Source organism: Canis aureus, chromosome 9, assembly GCF_053574225.1.
Source record: "Canis aureus isolate CA01 chromosome 9, VMU_Caureus_v.1.0, whole genome shotgun sequence".
NCBI classification, from domain to species: domain Eukaryota; kingdom Metazoa; phylum Chordata; class Mammalia; order Carnivora; family Canidae; genus Canis; species Canis aureus.
In genome coordinates, this window is record NC_135619.1 from 70223549 (window position 1) to 70240898 (window position 17350).

The window sequence follows — 17350 nt, forward strand, 5'->3', positions numbered from 1 at the left end:
AATAGATATCATGATGACACTAAACTCATATCTCTCAATAGTAACTCTGAATGTGAACGGGCTTAATGACCCCATCAAAAGGCGCAGGGTTTCAGACTGGATAAAAAAGCAGGACCCATCTATTTGCTGTCTACAAGAGACTCATTTTAGACAGAAGGACACCTACAGCCTGAAAATAAAAGGTTGGAGAACCATTTACCATTCGAATGGTCCTCAAAAGAAAGCAGGGGTAGCCATCCTTATATCAGATAAACTAAAATTTACCCCAAAGACTGTAGTGAGAGATGAAGAGGGACACTATATCATACTTAAAGGATCTATTCAACAAGAGGACTTAACAATCCTCAATATATATGCTCCAAATGTGGGAGCTGCCAAATATATAAATCAATTATTAACCAAAGTGAAGAAATACTTAGATAATAATACAGTTATACTTGGTGACTTCAATCTAGCTCTTTCTATACTCGATAGGTCTTCTAAGCAAAACATCTCCAAAGAAACGAGAGCTTTAAATGATACACTGGACCAGATGGATTTCACAGATATCTACAGAACTTTACATCCAAACTCAACTGAATACACATTCTTCTCAAGCGCACATGGAACTTTCTCCAGAATAGACCACATATTGGGTCACAAATCGGGTCTGAACCGATACCAAAAGATTGGGATTGTCCCCTGCATATTCTCGGACCATAATGCCTTGAAATTAGAACTAAATCACAACAAGAAGTTTGGAAGGACCTCAAACACATGGAGGTTAAGGACCATCCTGCTAAAAGATAAAAGGGTCAACCAAGATATTAAGGAAGAATTAAAAAGATTCATGGAAACTAATGAGAATGAAGATACAACCGTTCAAAATCTTTGGGATGCAGCAAAAGCAGTCCTAAGGGGGAAATACATCGCAATACAAGCATCCATTCAAAAACAGGAAAGAACTCAAATACAAAAGCTAACCTTACACATAAAGGAGCTAGAGAAAAAACAGCAAATAGATCCTACACCCAAGAGAAGAAGGGAGCTAATAAAGATTCGAGCAGAACTCAACGAAATCGAGACCAGAAGAACTGTGGAACAGATCAACAGAACCAGGAGTTGGTTCTTTGAAAGAATTAATAAGATAGATAAACCATTAGCCAGCCTTATTAAAAAGAAGAGAGAGAAGACTCAAATTAATAAAATCATGAATGAGAAAGGAGAGATCACTACCAACACCAAGGAAATACAAACGATTTTAAAAACCTATTATGAACAGCTATACGCCAATAAATTAGGCAATCTAGAAGAAATGGACGCATTCCTGGAAAGCCACAAACTACCAAAACTGGAACAGGAAGAAATAGAAAACCTGAACAGGCCAATAACCAGGGAGGAAATTGAAGCAGTCATCAAAAACCTCCCAAGACACAAGAGTCCAGGGCCAGATGGCTTCCCAGGAGAATTTTATCAAACGTTTAAAGAAGAAATCATACCTATTCTCCTAAAGCTGTTTGGAAAGATAGAAAGAGATGGAGTACTTCCAAATTCGTTCTATGAAGCCAGCATCACCTTAATTCCAAAGCCAGACAAAGACCCCGCCAAAAAGGAGAATTACAGACCAATATCCCTGATGAACATGGATGCAAAAATTCTCAACAAGATACTGGCCAATAGGATCCAACAGTACATTAAGAAAATTATTCACCATGACCAAGTAGGATTTATCCCTGGGACACAAGGCTGGTTCAACACCCGTAAAACAATCAATGTGATTCATCATATCAGCAAGAGAAAAACCAAGAACCATATGATCCTCTCATTGGATGCAGAGAAAGCATTTGACAAAATACAGCATCCATTCCTGATCAAAACTCTTCAGAGTGTAGGGATAGAGGGAACATTCCTCGACATCTTAAAAGCCATCTATGAAAAGCCCACAGCAAATATCATTCTCAATGGGGAAGCACTGGGAGCCTTTCCCCTAAGATCAGGAACAAGACAGGGATGTCCACTCTCACCACTGCTATTCAACATAGTACTGGAAGTCCTAGCCTCAGCAATCAGACAACAAAAAGACATTAAAGGCATTCAAATTGGCAAAGAAGAAGTCAAACTCTCCCTCTTCGCCGATGACATGATACTCTACATAGAAAACCCAAAAGTCTCCACCCCAAGATTGCTAGAACTCATACAGCAATTCGGTAGCGTGGCAGGATACAAAATCAATGCCCAGAAGTCAGTGGCATTTCTATACACTAACAATGAGACTGAAGAAAGAGAAATTAAGGAGTCAATCCCATTTACAATTGCACCCAAAAGCATAAGATACCTAGGAATAAACCTCACCAAAGATGTAAAGGATCTATACCCTCAAAACTATAGAACACTTCTGAAAGAAATTGAGGAAGACACAAAGAGATGGAAAAATATTCCATGCTCATGGATTGGCAGAATTAATATTGTGAAAATGTCAATGTTACCCAGGGCAATATACACGTTTAATGCAATCCCTATCAAAATACCATGGACTTTCTTCAGAGAGTTAGAACAAATTATTTTAAGATTTGTGTGGAATCAGAAAAGACCCCGAATAGCCAGGGGAATTTTAAAAAAGAAAACCATATCTGGGGGCATCACAATGCCAGATTTCAGGTTGTACTACAAAGCTGTGGTCATCAAGACAGTGTGGTACTGGCACAAAAACAGACACATAGATCAGTGGAACAGAATAGAGAATCCAGAAGTGGACCCTGAACTTTATGGGCAACTAATATTCGATAAAGGAGGAAAGACTATCCATTGGAAGAAAGACAGTCTCTTCAATAAATGGTGCTGGGAAAATTGGACATCCACATGCAGAAGAATGAAACTAGACCACTCTCTTTCACCATACACAAAGATAAACTCAAAATGGATGAAAGATCTAAATGTGAGACAAGAATCCATCAAAATCCTAGAGAAGAACACAGGCAACACCCTTTTTGAACTCGGCCATAGTAACTTCTTGCAAGATACATCCACGAAGGCAAAAGAAACAAAAGCAAAAATGAACTATTGGGACTTCATCAAGATAAGAAGCTTTTGCACAGCAAAGGATACAGTCAACAAAACTCAAAGACAACCTACAGAATGGGAGAAGATATTTGCAAATGACATATCAGATAAAGGGCTAGTTTCCAAGATCTATAAAGAACTTATTAAACTCAACACCAAAGAAACAAACAATCCAATCATGAAATGGGCAAAAGACATGAACAGAAATCTCACAGAAGAAGACATAGACATGGCCAACATGCACATGAGAAAATGCTCTGCATCACTTGCCATCAGGGAAATACAAATCAAAACCACAATGAGATACCACCTCACACCAGTGAGAATGGGAAAAATTAACAAGGCAGGAAACAACAAATGTTGGAGAGGATGTGGAGAAAAGGGAACCCTCTTACACTGTTGGTGGGAATGTGAACTGGTGCAGCCACTGTGGAAAACTGTGTGGAGGTTCCTCAAACAGTTAAAAATATACCTGCCCTACGACCCAGCAATTGCACTGTTGGGGATTTACCCCAAAGATACAAATGCAATGAAACGCTGGGACACCTGCACCCCGATGTTTCTAGCAGCAATGGCCACGATAGCCAAACTGTGGAAGAAGCCTCGGTGTCCAACGAAAGATGAATGGATAAAGAAGATGTGGTTTATGTATACAATGGAATATTACTCAGCTATTAGAAATGACAAATACCCACCATTTGCTTCAACGTGGATGGAACTGGAGGGTATTATGCTGAGTGAAGTAAGTCAGTCGGAGAAGGACAAACATTATATGTTCTCATTCATTTGGGGAATATAAATAATAGTGAAAGGGAAAATAAGGGAAGGGAGAAGAAATGTGTGGGAAATATCAGAAAGGGAGACAGAACATAAAGACTGCTAACTCTGGGAAACGAACTAGGGGTGGTAGAAGGGGAGGAGGGCGGGGGGTGGGAGTGAATGGGTGACGGGCACTGGGTGTTATTCTGTATGTTAGTAAATTGAACACCAATAAAAAAAAAAAAATAAAAAAAATAAAAAAAAAATAAAAAAAAAAGAAAAGGATGAAGATCAACAAAAAAAAAAAAAAAAAGAAAACAAATACATTTTAACTCTCGAAAACAAATGAGCAATTTTAATTTTCTCTTTGGTGTTAGACGATCTTTTATGTTTTTAACTGATGCTGGAAAAAAGAATTCAGCCAAATAAATCTTCAGGAAATGAGTGAACTTTGATACAGATTCATAGAAGCTTTGTCCTCCCCCCTCTTTTTTCATATCTCAGCTAAACAGGGTTGAGATAAGACTTTAAATCATCACTGCCAACTCCATGGTGCATCTGCTTTAATTTGCATACAATGAGATGCACAGATCTTAAAAGTAGAGTTGTATAAATTTAGATGAATATGTACACTCATATAACTAACACTTACACTGTGTGAAATGTTCTCCAAAGATCTGCCAACGGTCCCTCCTCTCCTTATATGTACCTGCCACTCCCCACATCAAGAGATGGGGTCTATTTCCCTTCCTCTGAATCTGGACATGAGTTCATGTGACTAACAGAATGTGTCAGAAATAAGATTGTGATGGATTTAGACCTAGCCATCAAAAAGTCTGCTTCTGTAACTGTCACGCTATAAGAAAAAAGTCCGGACATCTGGTAACCCCAGTACATTACAGAGTCGAAGAACCACTCCACCAAGCCCCACAAAATGGCAGAGTTGCATCTATTTTTAGGCTACTCACTCTTTAGTGGTTTGTTCCCCCCCCAAAAAAATTTTTTAAATACTTTATTGATTCATAAGAGACACAGAGAGAGGCAGAGACATAGGCAGAGGGAGATGCAGGCTCCCTGCAAAGAGCCTGATGTGAGACTCAATCCTGGGACTCCAGGATCATCCCCTGAGCTGAAGGCAGAAGCTCAACCACTGAGCTACCCAGGCATCCTCCCAAAAAAATAACGCACCAAAGATGATATAGAAAATTTCATCCTTACAGAGCATTTCCTCATGATTATTGGCAGTTGGCCCCCAAGTAGTCTCACAGCTAACAGCTGTTCTAACTTATGTTTCCAAGACTAGTTATGCCCATTCTTAAAGTTGAAATAAATTTAAACTTCAGGTGAATTTTTTAATGAAGGAAATGATGCATTGTTTACTTTTTCATAACTGGATTTCACTGAATATAATATTTCTGATATTTACCCATGGTGGTGTTTTTTCTTAGTCTTTTATTGTTTTTGTTATCATAGTTATTCTTTTTTTTATCATAGTTATTCTCTGAGTATGCCCACATTTGTTTATCTACTCCCCTGATGGTAAACATTGAGATTGTTTTTAGTTTTTGCCTATAATCAATAAAGCTGCTTTGAAAATGTTGATACACATCTTTTGTAGACATATGTTATCATTTCTCTCTCATAAACCTTTAGGAATAGTGACTGGCTCATAGAATAGGTAAATGCTTAATAGTCAAAGAAACTGTTCTAAAGTTCCCCAAAATGGTTTTACACTTTTACATTCTTCCCAAAATGTATGCAATCCGGTTGCTATTACTACACATCCTCATTACTGTCTAGAGTTGTCAGTGATTTGAATTTCAGTTATTCTAGTGTGCATATAGAGGATTTTATTGGGGTTTTAATTTATGTTTCTCAGATGACAAATATGTTGAATGCCTTTCAATGTCCTCTAGTTCATTTGTTTATCTTCTTTTGTGAACTAGATATTTGTCTCTTGCCCAGTTTCATTGGATCATAATCTTTTTATTTTGATGTGCAAAAGTTCTTTATATATTCTGGATATAAGTCCTCTGTTAGATGCATGTATTACAATGTTTTATCCTCTGTGCTTTGTCTTTCGATTTTCTTAATGGTCTCTTTTGGTGACTAGAAGTAATTAATTCAGATAAATCCAGATTTGGTGATTTGCCCCCTATGTTTAGTCTTTTTCATATTCAAAGAAAGAGATCACAGACTTGTTCTTTTGTTTTCTTCCAGAATATTTAGAATTTTGGTTTGCATTTAATTCTATGATTCATCTCAAAATAAATTTTCTGTGTGGTGTGAGGTAAGATTCCTTAATCATTTCATGTAACTATCTGATTGTTCTAGCATCATTTCTTGAAAAGACTTTCTTTTTAAAACTATATTGTGCAATAGCTTGGCCAAAAATCAATTGATGATATGTTTGTGGATCTATTTCTGGATTTCTTATTTAGTTCCCATAATATATTTCTATTCTATAACACAAAAATTAGAACATTATAGTTTAGAAAGACTTACAATCAGAGTGTGAGTTCTCTAGTTTCATTATTTTCTTTAAAGATTATTTAAATTTCCACATAAATTTTATCAGCTTGTCAATTTTTATAATAAAATCACTAGAATTTTAATCTGAAGTGTATTAAATCTGGCAATTTGAAGACAATCAACATGTCAGTGGGTCTTCCCATTCAATCAGTATAGTACATCTCTGTCTCAGTAACATTTGTCAGTTTTCAGAGTAAGGGTCTTGTTCATATTGGAAAATATTCTTTTTGGTATTTTGTGACTTTTGATGCTATTACAGTGATTTTCAAATTTCATTTTCTAATTGTTTCTTTATAATACATAGAAATTCACAAGTTTTTTTTTTTTAAGATTTTATTTATTTATTCATGAGAGACCGAAAGAGAGAGAGAGAGAGTCGGAGAGAGAGAGAGAGGCAGAAACACAGGCAGAGGGAGAAGCAGGTTCCCTGCAGGGAGTCTGATTTGGACTCAATCCCAGGACCTTGGGATCATGACCTGAGTGGAAGGCAGACGCCCAACCGCTGAGCCACTCTGGTGCCCCCACAAGTTTTATTTTGATCTCATGTCTTGTGACCTTGCTAAATTCGCTTATTAATGCAAGTGTTTTTAGTTTTGATTTGTTTTTAGATTTTTTAGGATCACTGATGTGAACAATCAAGCTGTCTATGAATAAAGACAGTTTAACTTCTTGTGTGCCCATCTTAATGCCCCTTATTTATTTTTTAGGCCCACTATTTCCAAGAAGCAACAGTATGATGTTAAAAAGAAGTGCCAAAAGTGAACATCCTTATTATATTTCTAATCTTAGTAGCAAATAGCCAGTAAGTCATTAAGTAAGAACCATCTTAGTTACTTACTTAGTATAGAGGTATTTTTACAAATATGCTTTATAAATTAAGGAAGTTTCTGTTCTTTCTAATTCGTTGAGAGATTTTTTAAAAATTAATTATGAGTACCTGTTACTTAAATCCTTTCTCCTACATATGGTAAATTTAATTAATTAGTTTTCAAATGCTAAGCCAACCTTGGATTCTTAAAATAAATCCCTCTTGCTCATGTTTCTTATATATCATTGGATTTGATTTGAAAAAATAATTGTTAGGAATTTCCCCATCTATGTTTCTGAGTTACTGATTCCTGTTTGGTAATATTTTTGTCTGACCTGTTTATCAGAGAAATTCCAAGATAATATAATTAATTGGAAATGTTTGCTTCTCCTCTATTTTCTAAGAGAACATGTATACAGTTGTTAATGGCAAACTTACCATTTGGTAAGATTAATCAATGCAAAATTCTGAGTCCAACATTTTCTTTATGGAAAATTTTGAACTATTAATTCAATTTATTTAATATGTGTAGACATAGTCAAGTTTTCTAATCCTTTTTTGTAAGCTTTCATAGTTTTTATCTTTTTCTTTTGTTTTTGTCTTTAAAATTATTGCCCATCTCTTCCAAATCTCAAATTTATTATAATAAAGTTACTGCATTTATGTCTTTATTATTCTCTTGATGTTTGTGGAACTTAAGAACCTATAGTATGTCTTACTTTTCATTTCTGATACTGATATTCATGTATTTATTAGCTTTTAGTTTTTACTTTTACTCTGGCTGAGTTTCACTTCTTGCTCTAGTTTCCTAAGATGCAAGCTTAGATAATTAATTTTATAACTCTCTTCATTTCTAGTATAATATTTTGACTATAAATTTTCCTCTGAGCACTGCTTCCTCACTGTATCTCATGTATTTTAATATTTCTGTTTCATTTTCATTTGTTTCTATTTCTTTTTAATCTATTAGTGCCTTATATTTGAAGGGTTTCTTTTTTTGGGTCTTTTTTTTAGGGTTTCTTTGTAAATATATAGTTGGAATTTGCTTTTTTATCCATTATGAGGATATTTACCTTTTTTTAGCATGTTTGATCCATTTGCATTTAGTGTAATTATCGGCATGGTTACATTTAAATATACTTCTATTTGTTTTCCACTTGTCACATCTGTTTTGTTTCTATTCCTCACACCTGCCTTTTTGAGTTAACTCAATATTTGCTATGATTCCATTTTTCTTAGGTAGTTTACCTTAGATAGCTATATCTCTTATTTTATTTTTTATTATCTTAATGTTGTTTTGTCACTATAATGTTGTTGCAAGACTTCTCCCAGCCTATTTAAAAATATTATATCACTTTAAATATAAGATAAGAACAATATAATGCAATATTTCGTATTCTTTTTCACATTTTTATGCTGCTATTGTCATATATTTTACTTCTACCTGTGTTGTAAATGTCAACAATATTTATATATATTTTTGCATTAAGCATTCAATTATTCATTGAAGTTATTAAAAATTGATTTAAAATTTTCAGTTTTATTTTGCCTCATGTATGCTACTTTTGGCATTCCTCCTTATTTTGTGTAAATCAGAATTTTAACCTGATATTATTGTCCTCTGCCTGAGGAAATTTGTTTCACATTTCTTATTCTCTAGTTTGCTAGCGATGAATTTACTCAGATTTTTAAAAATATAAAATATTTTAATTATACTATTACTTCTAAGGGATATTTTTACTCAATATGGATTTCTGAATCAACAGATCTTTTTGCAGCACTTTAAAGATTCAATTTCACTGCCTTCTGACCTCTATCATACCTAATTAAAAGTTAGTCATCATTATTATATTTATTGCCTTGTAATTAGTATATTTTTTCTGTGGATACTTTATAATTTTATCTTTATTCATTGTTTACAGCAGTTTGACTCTGTTATCTGCCTGTTATTTCCTGAGCCTCTTAGTCTTGTGAATGAATTTTTTTTTTCTCCAAATTTGAACGTTTCTGGTCGTTATTTCTTCATTTATTTTTTTCACCACTTTCTTTATCCTCTCCTTCTGGGATTTTGATTACACTCATAGTAGAAAATTTCATACTGTTCCACGTATTCTTGAAGCTCTGTTTAAATGATTTTAGTATTTTCTTTTATGGCTGGACTCCACATTATATTGAACCATCCACAGGTCCTTTTTCTGTTGTATTCAAACTGCTTTAGATCCACACTATTGTTTTGTATAGAGTATTTTTCTATTCTAAAAAGTCCTTAGGTTATTTCTTATAGCTTTGATGTCTCTCCTCAGAATGCTCAAATGTTTACTAATTCTTTCACTCTTTTCTTTTTTGTAATTTCTTTAAGAAAGTTATAATATCTGGGGATCCCTGGGTGGCGCAGCGGTTTAGCGCCTGCCTTTGGCCCAGGGCACGATCCTGGAGACCCGGGATCGAATCCCACGTCGGTCTCCCGGTACATGGAGCCTGCTTCTCCCTCTGCCTATGTCTCTGCCTCTCTCTCTCTCTCTGTGTGTGACTATCATAAATAATTTTTTTAAAAAAAGAAAGTTATAATATCTGTATTAAAGTCCCTTTCTATGAATCTCATCCTCGAGTCCTCTGCCAGTCTGTTCCTCTTTTCTATATTTCCTCTTGATTATTAACTACATTTCCTTCCTTCTAGGTACAGTTAGGGAATTTTTATTGCATACATGAAATTGTAGATTTATGTGGACACTCCTGGATTTTGTTGTTTTTCATAACAATGTTGAGATTTTTGTTGTTGTTGTTTGGTTTTGTTATTTCCATGCAAGATAATTAATTTCCTAGAAGGTCTTCTTGGATTGGATTTATTTCTTTCTAGGGCCAGTTTACTTTATTTTATTTTCTTTGCATGGTCCCTGGGTTTAGTGTTTGTTCTTTTGGCACAGTACTTCTCTGTTTCCAGTGAAAAACACATAGTTTTTACTAAGCTTCTGTAATTTGATGAGACAGACATCACTTCCAAATTATGTCTTCCCAGTACCGAGTAACTACTGAAACCACCCAGTTCTTTAGCTCTCAGCTGCTGGTTTTTGTTGGGCTTCTTAATAATTTCTTGGTGCTTTTCTCATGAATATGAATTTTAGGAATAGTCAAAGGTTTAGAAAATAGCTAGTATGTAGAATTTGGGGCTTCTTAAATGTGGGTCATTATATTCTATTCAAACCCTGATCAATTTCCAGTCTTAAGTTCATATCTCTTTCTCTTTCACCCAGTAATGCTATTCTTTTATGTCTGAGTTTTCTTCCCTAACACTCACACTGAAAAAGCTGAGTAAATTTGGAACTCATCTAATTTATCTCTCATTTCAAGAATCATATTTACCTAGTTTTGCTTGCTCTCCAACACTTCCAAATATCTTTTTTTATTTTTTTAAGATTTTATTTATTTATTCATGAGACACCAGAGAGAAAGAGAAACAGAGACACAGGCAGAGAGAGCAATAGGCTCCATGCAGGGAGCCTGACGTGGGACTCGATCTGAGGTCTCCAGGATCATGCCCCGGGCAGAAGGCAGCACTAAACCACAGAGCCACCCAGGATTCCCACTTCCAAATATTTTAAAATATTTTTTCAGAGTTGTAATTGTTATTGCCATTAGTATAAATCCAATACGAGTTACTCTGATATTACCAGAATTGGACCTCTCTTCAAAATATTGATATTAACATAAAGTTATCTGTGATATGGTTCTTTAATTCTAGGAATGTTCAGTTAATTATTTATCAGGGATATAAACTTATCCCACACAGGATACAAGAGTAGCTTATGGTAGAAAAGAGCCAATTTACTCTATCTTGCACCAAAGGCTTGACAGACAAGATCACCTGAGACCACGTCTGTAGGTAGGCAATATTTTTCCTTATTATCACATAAGACAACTGAGTCATAAAGAATTTCCTCAAAGCTATAGAGTTTAGATTTGACACAATCAGGATTCAAGTAATTATCAAATTCTAATATCTATAATCTTTCCATTGATCCTTCCATGATCCAAATATTTCTGATATTTATATTTTTAACTAAAGATTTATTTATTTACTTATTTATTTATTTATTTAGAACAGGGGGAAGGGCAGAGGGGAAGGGAGAGAGAGAATCTTAAGCAGGCTACACTCAACACAGAGCCCAACACAGGGCTCAATCCCAGGACCCTAAGATCATGACCTAAGCCAAAATCAAGAGTCAACTCGCTTAACCTACTGAGCCACCAGGTGCCCCAGTGATTTTTTTTAAGTGAACCCAACTCGAGGCTTGAACTCAGGACCCTGAGATCAAGACCTGAACTGAGATCAAGAGTTAGATGTTTAACCAACTGAGCCACCCAGATGCCCTAAATATTTCTGAAATTTCTGAGACTTTGTCAAACCAAAGATGTGAACGTTCCCATCATCCAGGCCCATCTAGGAAGTAGCTCAGCATATATAGGAAATTGATTTTATACTGATTTGCAAATGTTTATTGGCAATAGTTTGTGTGGAGCTCTGTGTTAAATGTTGTTATGCCTCTTCGGGATTTTGTAGAAAAGATTTTTGTGAAATATTAGTAAGGTTTACCATAGACACCAAAGTTGGAATTGTAGGTACAATTGTCAGGTAGCTAAAATGAATTGAAAATGGTTCCCTGCTTCTTTGGAGAAAATAACTTAGTAACTTAAATAATAGAAAAGGAAAGAAAATGGCAGTCCTGGGAGGGGTGATCTCCACAACAAATGTTATTCTATCTTCTACTCCTGCTTTCCAATTGGAATGAGTCCTACTCTCTGGCCAATAAAACAAGGCAATTTAAAAATGAAAGCTTTTCAAGGCAACCCCAGGACAAGTTGCATGGGTTACCAGGGAAAGGTGTTTCTGTCATTTTTCAGTCCAAAGTTTCTTCTGGGCCGTGATGCTTAATGGAATACTCAGTGTGGATTTGCAACTACTCTCATGTAGTTACCACACCAGCTTTGACAAATCCCTGGAGGGAACTCTGAAGAACATAGGCTCAAGTGTACCCTTTTAGATGTGATTAATCCTTCCTCTAATGATACCATTTTACCATGCTAAGCACCTTTAGAAGCCTTGGAAAACCTGATAGTCTCAGTCAAGGAAAACTGTAGGGACATTTGTGTGTGTGTGTGTGTGTATGTGTGTGTGTGTGTGTGTGTGTGTGTGTGTATAGTTACAGATGAATGTTTGTATACTCCAAAATTCATATGTTGAAGCCCTAATCCTCAATATGATGGTATTGGGAGACAGGGCCTTTGAGACATAGATGATCTGATGAAAATTAGTGCCCTTGTAAAAACAGGCAGAAGATAACTATCTTTCTCTCTCTCTTTCTTCCCCACCTCCCAACCCAAACTGCCCTCTCTGCCATGGGAGGACGTGGCAATAAGACAGTCATCTGCAAGCTAGGAAGAGACCCCTGACTAGAAACTAAATCAGCTGACAACTTGATCTTGGATTTCCAGCTTTCAGAATTGTGAGAAACAAATTTCTGTTGTTTAAGCCACTCAGTCTGTGATATTTTGCCATGACATCTCACTCAAATTAATATGTAGGTTTTGATGTTATTAATAATTACATTAATTGCTAGGTTTTTAACTTATTAATTGTTATTATTTTCCATGTGTAATGCAACCTTCTAGGCATTTGCTTACCTCTGTTCTCTTACTGCTGACAACAAACCAACCCGCAGAAATCACGAGTTGCATATGTGTTCTCCATTTTGCATCTAAAGGAACTGAAGCACGTGATTAAGCCAATAAAGGATATGCTTAAGACTCAAATTCATATGAGTTTGGAAGAAAATTTGGCTGCCAACCAGTGAATACACTGGTACAATAGGAATTGGGGCATTAAATATGAAGTATTCCCTCTGGGCAGTGATGTCCTTAATCTCATCACTGACTGGTTCAGAGCATAGATCTTCTGATGAGAGCATGATTTTTCCTGGAGATTCCCAGCATCTTGTCCTAATTATCAAGGGCTCTGGACTCCTACCTAGCTCCTTTCAGATCTCTTCTGGAAACATTGGCTCCTCCAACCCTAGTCACATGTGGCAGGACTCTTCCAAAAACCACCAAATGGCCTGCAGGCTTCACTTTGAGTATTAAGTAACACCCTTTGCCCGGGTGCTGTGGTCCACAGGATTTGCTCACTGTCAGTTCCAGTTCACACTCAATCCCAAGACAGGACACTCAAATAATCTTGATATCACAGCAGAAACAGGCTAGGATGTCCCATTGGACAGAAGGAAAACTTCTTCCCTCTTAAAATATTACTAGTCTCAGGTACCAAGAAATCCAAGTCCAGAATGAAATCATAAATCTGGAAGCTTCTTTAAAAGTCAGGCATTGGAATCTCTGTTACATTTGAGTTTAGTTGAATGACTCCAGCTATTTTCTTACTCTAATATCTGGAGTTCAGCCAACCACAGGACCCTTGCTTTCTGTTCATTTGTAAATTAATATATCTGGAAGCAAAGATTGTCTCTGAAAAACGCAGATTCGCTTTTCTCCAAATGTAATGAAATTATGTTTGGGGAAGCCTCTGTTGATGTCCAAGAATCTTTATGAGCCTTTTAAAGTCATTGTTTTCTTCTCACAAATGAGAACTTGCTGATGCCAAGGAGTAATGAGCTGGAAAACCACATGGTGACAGTTGGTTCTTAAGCTGGCCCGGGTGCATAGCAAGGCCTGCTGGGGAAAGAAGCTTGTGACTTCCTCACTTCTTGCTTGTTCTCTGTTTCCTACTTTTCCTTCTTTTCTTCTTCCTCTCTCACTTTCTCCCTCCTTTATCCTTTATGCAATAAATACAGGCTTTAAAATACACTGACCTGGGTACAAATGTCAACTTGTCACTTAGTTGAATGGTCCATTACTATTGTATGAACATGATACTTAATCTCACTGAGTCTCAATTTTCTTATCTCTGAAATGGTGATGATACATCCCTTCTTCACTTCTTTTTTTGGAAAAGAATCTATCTTTGATTCAAGTATACAATTTTACCCTATGCAACTTCTGTGACTTGAAAGGGTAGAGAAGATCCTCACATTCAAGAGTAGTTGAGCCATTACAGTCAATAATGGTCATCTTGTCACTCTGTAGAGCAAGTTCAAAAACCCATAACTTGAGTAGTGATAGGTTGGGCTGTCACATGGGGGATTAAACTTCTCTCTTGACCCCTAAAAGCATGCTGTCTCAGAGATCTAGATTCCATCACATGGCAATAAGGGGAGCTATCCTGAGGATGAAGCTGTCACACCAAATGGGGACAAAAGAAGGGGGGACAACTGAAACTCAGTCCTTGATTATGCTCTATACCTACATTAGACCTGGATTCCCTGCACATGAGACAAATTCCCTTATTCCTTAAGCCAGTTTGAAGAGGGTGTTTGTTGTTGTTATTGTTTGTATCCTAAACCATCCTAAATATGTGAAAATAAAATATGCGTGATCATTTAGACACACAATTAATATATGTCAGGTCCTCAAGAGGTGTCCATCAACTTCCTTCCTTCTAATTTAGACTTTCTCCCTTTATTCATTTCTCCCTTTTTTCTCCTTTTCCTTCCTCTGTAACCCAAACATATCTTGGCATTACCAGGCCTGAAAACCCACATAAAGTATGAAAATATTGTTAAGATTTCTTGGTTTCCGAGAAACAAGAGATCCTTTCAATTTACTCAAAGCACGGAGGGTTTGGTGCAGAGAGACACATTACAAAAGGAAAACTGGATCCTCAGCCACTTGTATCAGCTCTGGAGGGATTTAAAAAATAACTGGAAAGAACAGAAACCACAGTACTTCTGGGCCTCATGACCCAATGCTTTCCACACACTGGAACTCTTGAGTATTCCTTTTATATTCTCAGCAGAAGAAAACTGTACACCCATGCTCTAATGGGACCTAGCCATTGTCTTTCTACAAATACTCCCTGTCCCAGTGGTCTCTGTCTCAGTATCTCACATTTCAATCCAAAAAACAAAGGATGTGATGGGTACATAGCTCCAGTGAGGCAGAACTCCGAGTCCACCAGCCACCCTACAAATTGGCTATAAGAAGCCATTGTTCCTTCTGTAGTCCAGTCATCTTTGACCAGAGTTACTGAGCCACATTGCATTAGGTCACAACTATATATACATCTTCAAACAATGGTCATTTATCAAATAGTTAGGTAAGTACATAGTGTTAGGTACTATGTCATGAATAAAATAATCAAAGAACTTTCCAGGTAAAGTTGTCTTAGAAATAAGGAGATGGAGCAAATAGATATAAATCAAGTTGTAATAAGAAAAGGAAACCCAGAGTGAGAGGGTATAAATATGTTGTGTGTAGGAGGAAAATATAACTGATACATTATAGGCAGGGAACGCCACTCTGAGCTATGCTTGAATCAAGATCTAAATGCAACATGGGAGTGAACTACTTCAGTATTGCAAGAAAGACTATTGGAATCGTGCAAATGTCCAGGATCAAGAATGTGCTTGATTTCCTGAATGAACAATCCATAGGCCAGTGTGGCTTCAGTGATGGGAGAACAGGGAGAGGGTAGGAGATCTGAACAGTGGCGTTGGTGTCCCTCTTTCCTCAATAGTGACATTAAAAGATGACAGTTGTTCTCAGAGGGGTCCAAGTTCATGTGGACATCTTGTGGCTTGGCCTCTTTGGTAGAGGGAACTGAGATACATGTCTAGAACTTCCAAGTTCCACCGTGAGGTGACTTACCCTATTTTTTCCCATTAGGTTCCATTAATGAGTTTAGTACTTTTTTTTTTTTTTTCAGTTCCTGGCACTTCTCTGTGGCATGGTTCCTCTCATCCATCTTTTCCTTCTGAGATACCTCATCCTGCAGCTGGAAGGAGTTTCTTAGGACAACCTGAAGACACAGTACAAGAATTGTATATCTCCTACAACTAGAACATAGCTGCTGGAGGACAGTAGCTTTAGTTTGTTTTCAAGTGTAATCTCACAGCTTTGACTAGCACCTGGTATATAATATGTCCTCAGGAAATCTTGGTAGCTGACAGTATCTCTGTGTTCAACACAACTGTGCTTGATCCCCAGCAGAGCCTCTTGTTGGCCTCTGCAGCTCCAGGGTCTTGCAAATTGGAGAAGTGTTTCTCTTCTGACCAATGACATAGATTCCTCTTTGAAATCTTGGGTAGGTTGCGTTCATCCTAGGTTTAAATTTTTATTAGGTTTCTGTGGTATAATAATGTTTTTAAAAATTGGTCTTTGTCCTGGTTCCTGATGTAATGCTCCTAAAACCCACCTGAGTGATTAGAGTGCCTTTTATATTTCATTGAAATGACTCATAGGATGAAGCAGACTACATAGCTTCAAGATGTTGGTGGGGGGGGAGATGGTTACCAGAAAAGTCAACCCAGAACCTAAGGATTGGAACCTTCAGCCCTACCTCTTGACCTACCCTGGAAGGGACAGGAGCTGGAGATTAAATTAAGTCACAGTGGCTAATGGTTTAATCAATTACATCTATAGACTGATGCCTCTCTAAAAACTTCTAAAGGATAGGATTTGGGGAGCTTCTGGGTTGGTGAACACATGGATGTGCCAAGTGGATGGAGCACTCTAAAAGGACATGAAAACTCTATACTGCACCCCTCCCCCAATACCTTATTGGATGCATCTCTTCTATTTGTCCATTCTTATGTTGTATCCTTTATAATTAACCAGTAATCATGAATGCTTTCCTAAGTTCTGTAAGTTGTTCTAGAAAATTATGGAAACCAAGTAGGGGGTTGCAGGAGCCCCCACATTTGTACTTGTCTGGATAGAAGTATGGATAGTCTGGGGGTTTCACTTGCAGCTGGCATCTGAAATGAGGGCAGTCTTGTGAGGCTGAGCCCTTACTCTGCATTAACTTTAGGTAGTTAGTGTCTGAATTGAACCAAATGGTTCAATGGCTGGTGACAATGGTTGGTGTTGGAGAATTGACATATTGGCTGCTGGTAATGGAAAAAACCACACAGTTCCCAAAAGGTAGTCTATTAGGCTAGTGATTTTAACTTTCCCCTTGTCAAAGATGTAGGATTAATTCTTGGAAGATTATTAGGCTGACAGTTTGGAGGTATTAACTAAGGAAACCCTATCTGTAGGGATCAGAGGTAGAATGGGCCAATGGCTGGGGTTGGGTTCTCAGTTGCTGGGCCCAGCAGACAGAAGCCA

At 36.9% G+C, this 17350-nt stretch overlaps 1 protein-coding gene across 15 annotated transcripts in view; it reads left to right on the forward strand.

Moving 5' to 3' along the window:
- Positions 1-17350, forward strand: part of LOC144321119 (uncharacterized) — an 83649-nt gene that overhangs the window by 23552 nt on the left and 42747 nt on the right. Inside the window, exons 2-3 of one of the 15 annotated variants that reach the window (XM_077910533.1) lie at positions 10926-11018; positions 12540-12639. The exons of 6 other annotated variants lie outside the window; for them this stretch is intronic. The gene's annotated coding sequence lies outside the window, so the exon portion shown is untranslated. Of the gene's footprint in view, positions 1-10925; positions 11019-12539; positions 12640-15947; positions 16153-17350 lie in introns of all 15 variants that reach the window. 8 more of the 15 variants (XM_077910534.1, XM_077910536.1, XM_077910539.1 and 5 more) reach the window with 8 other exon arrangements.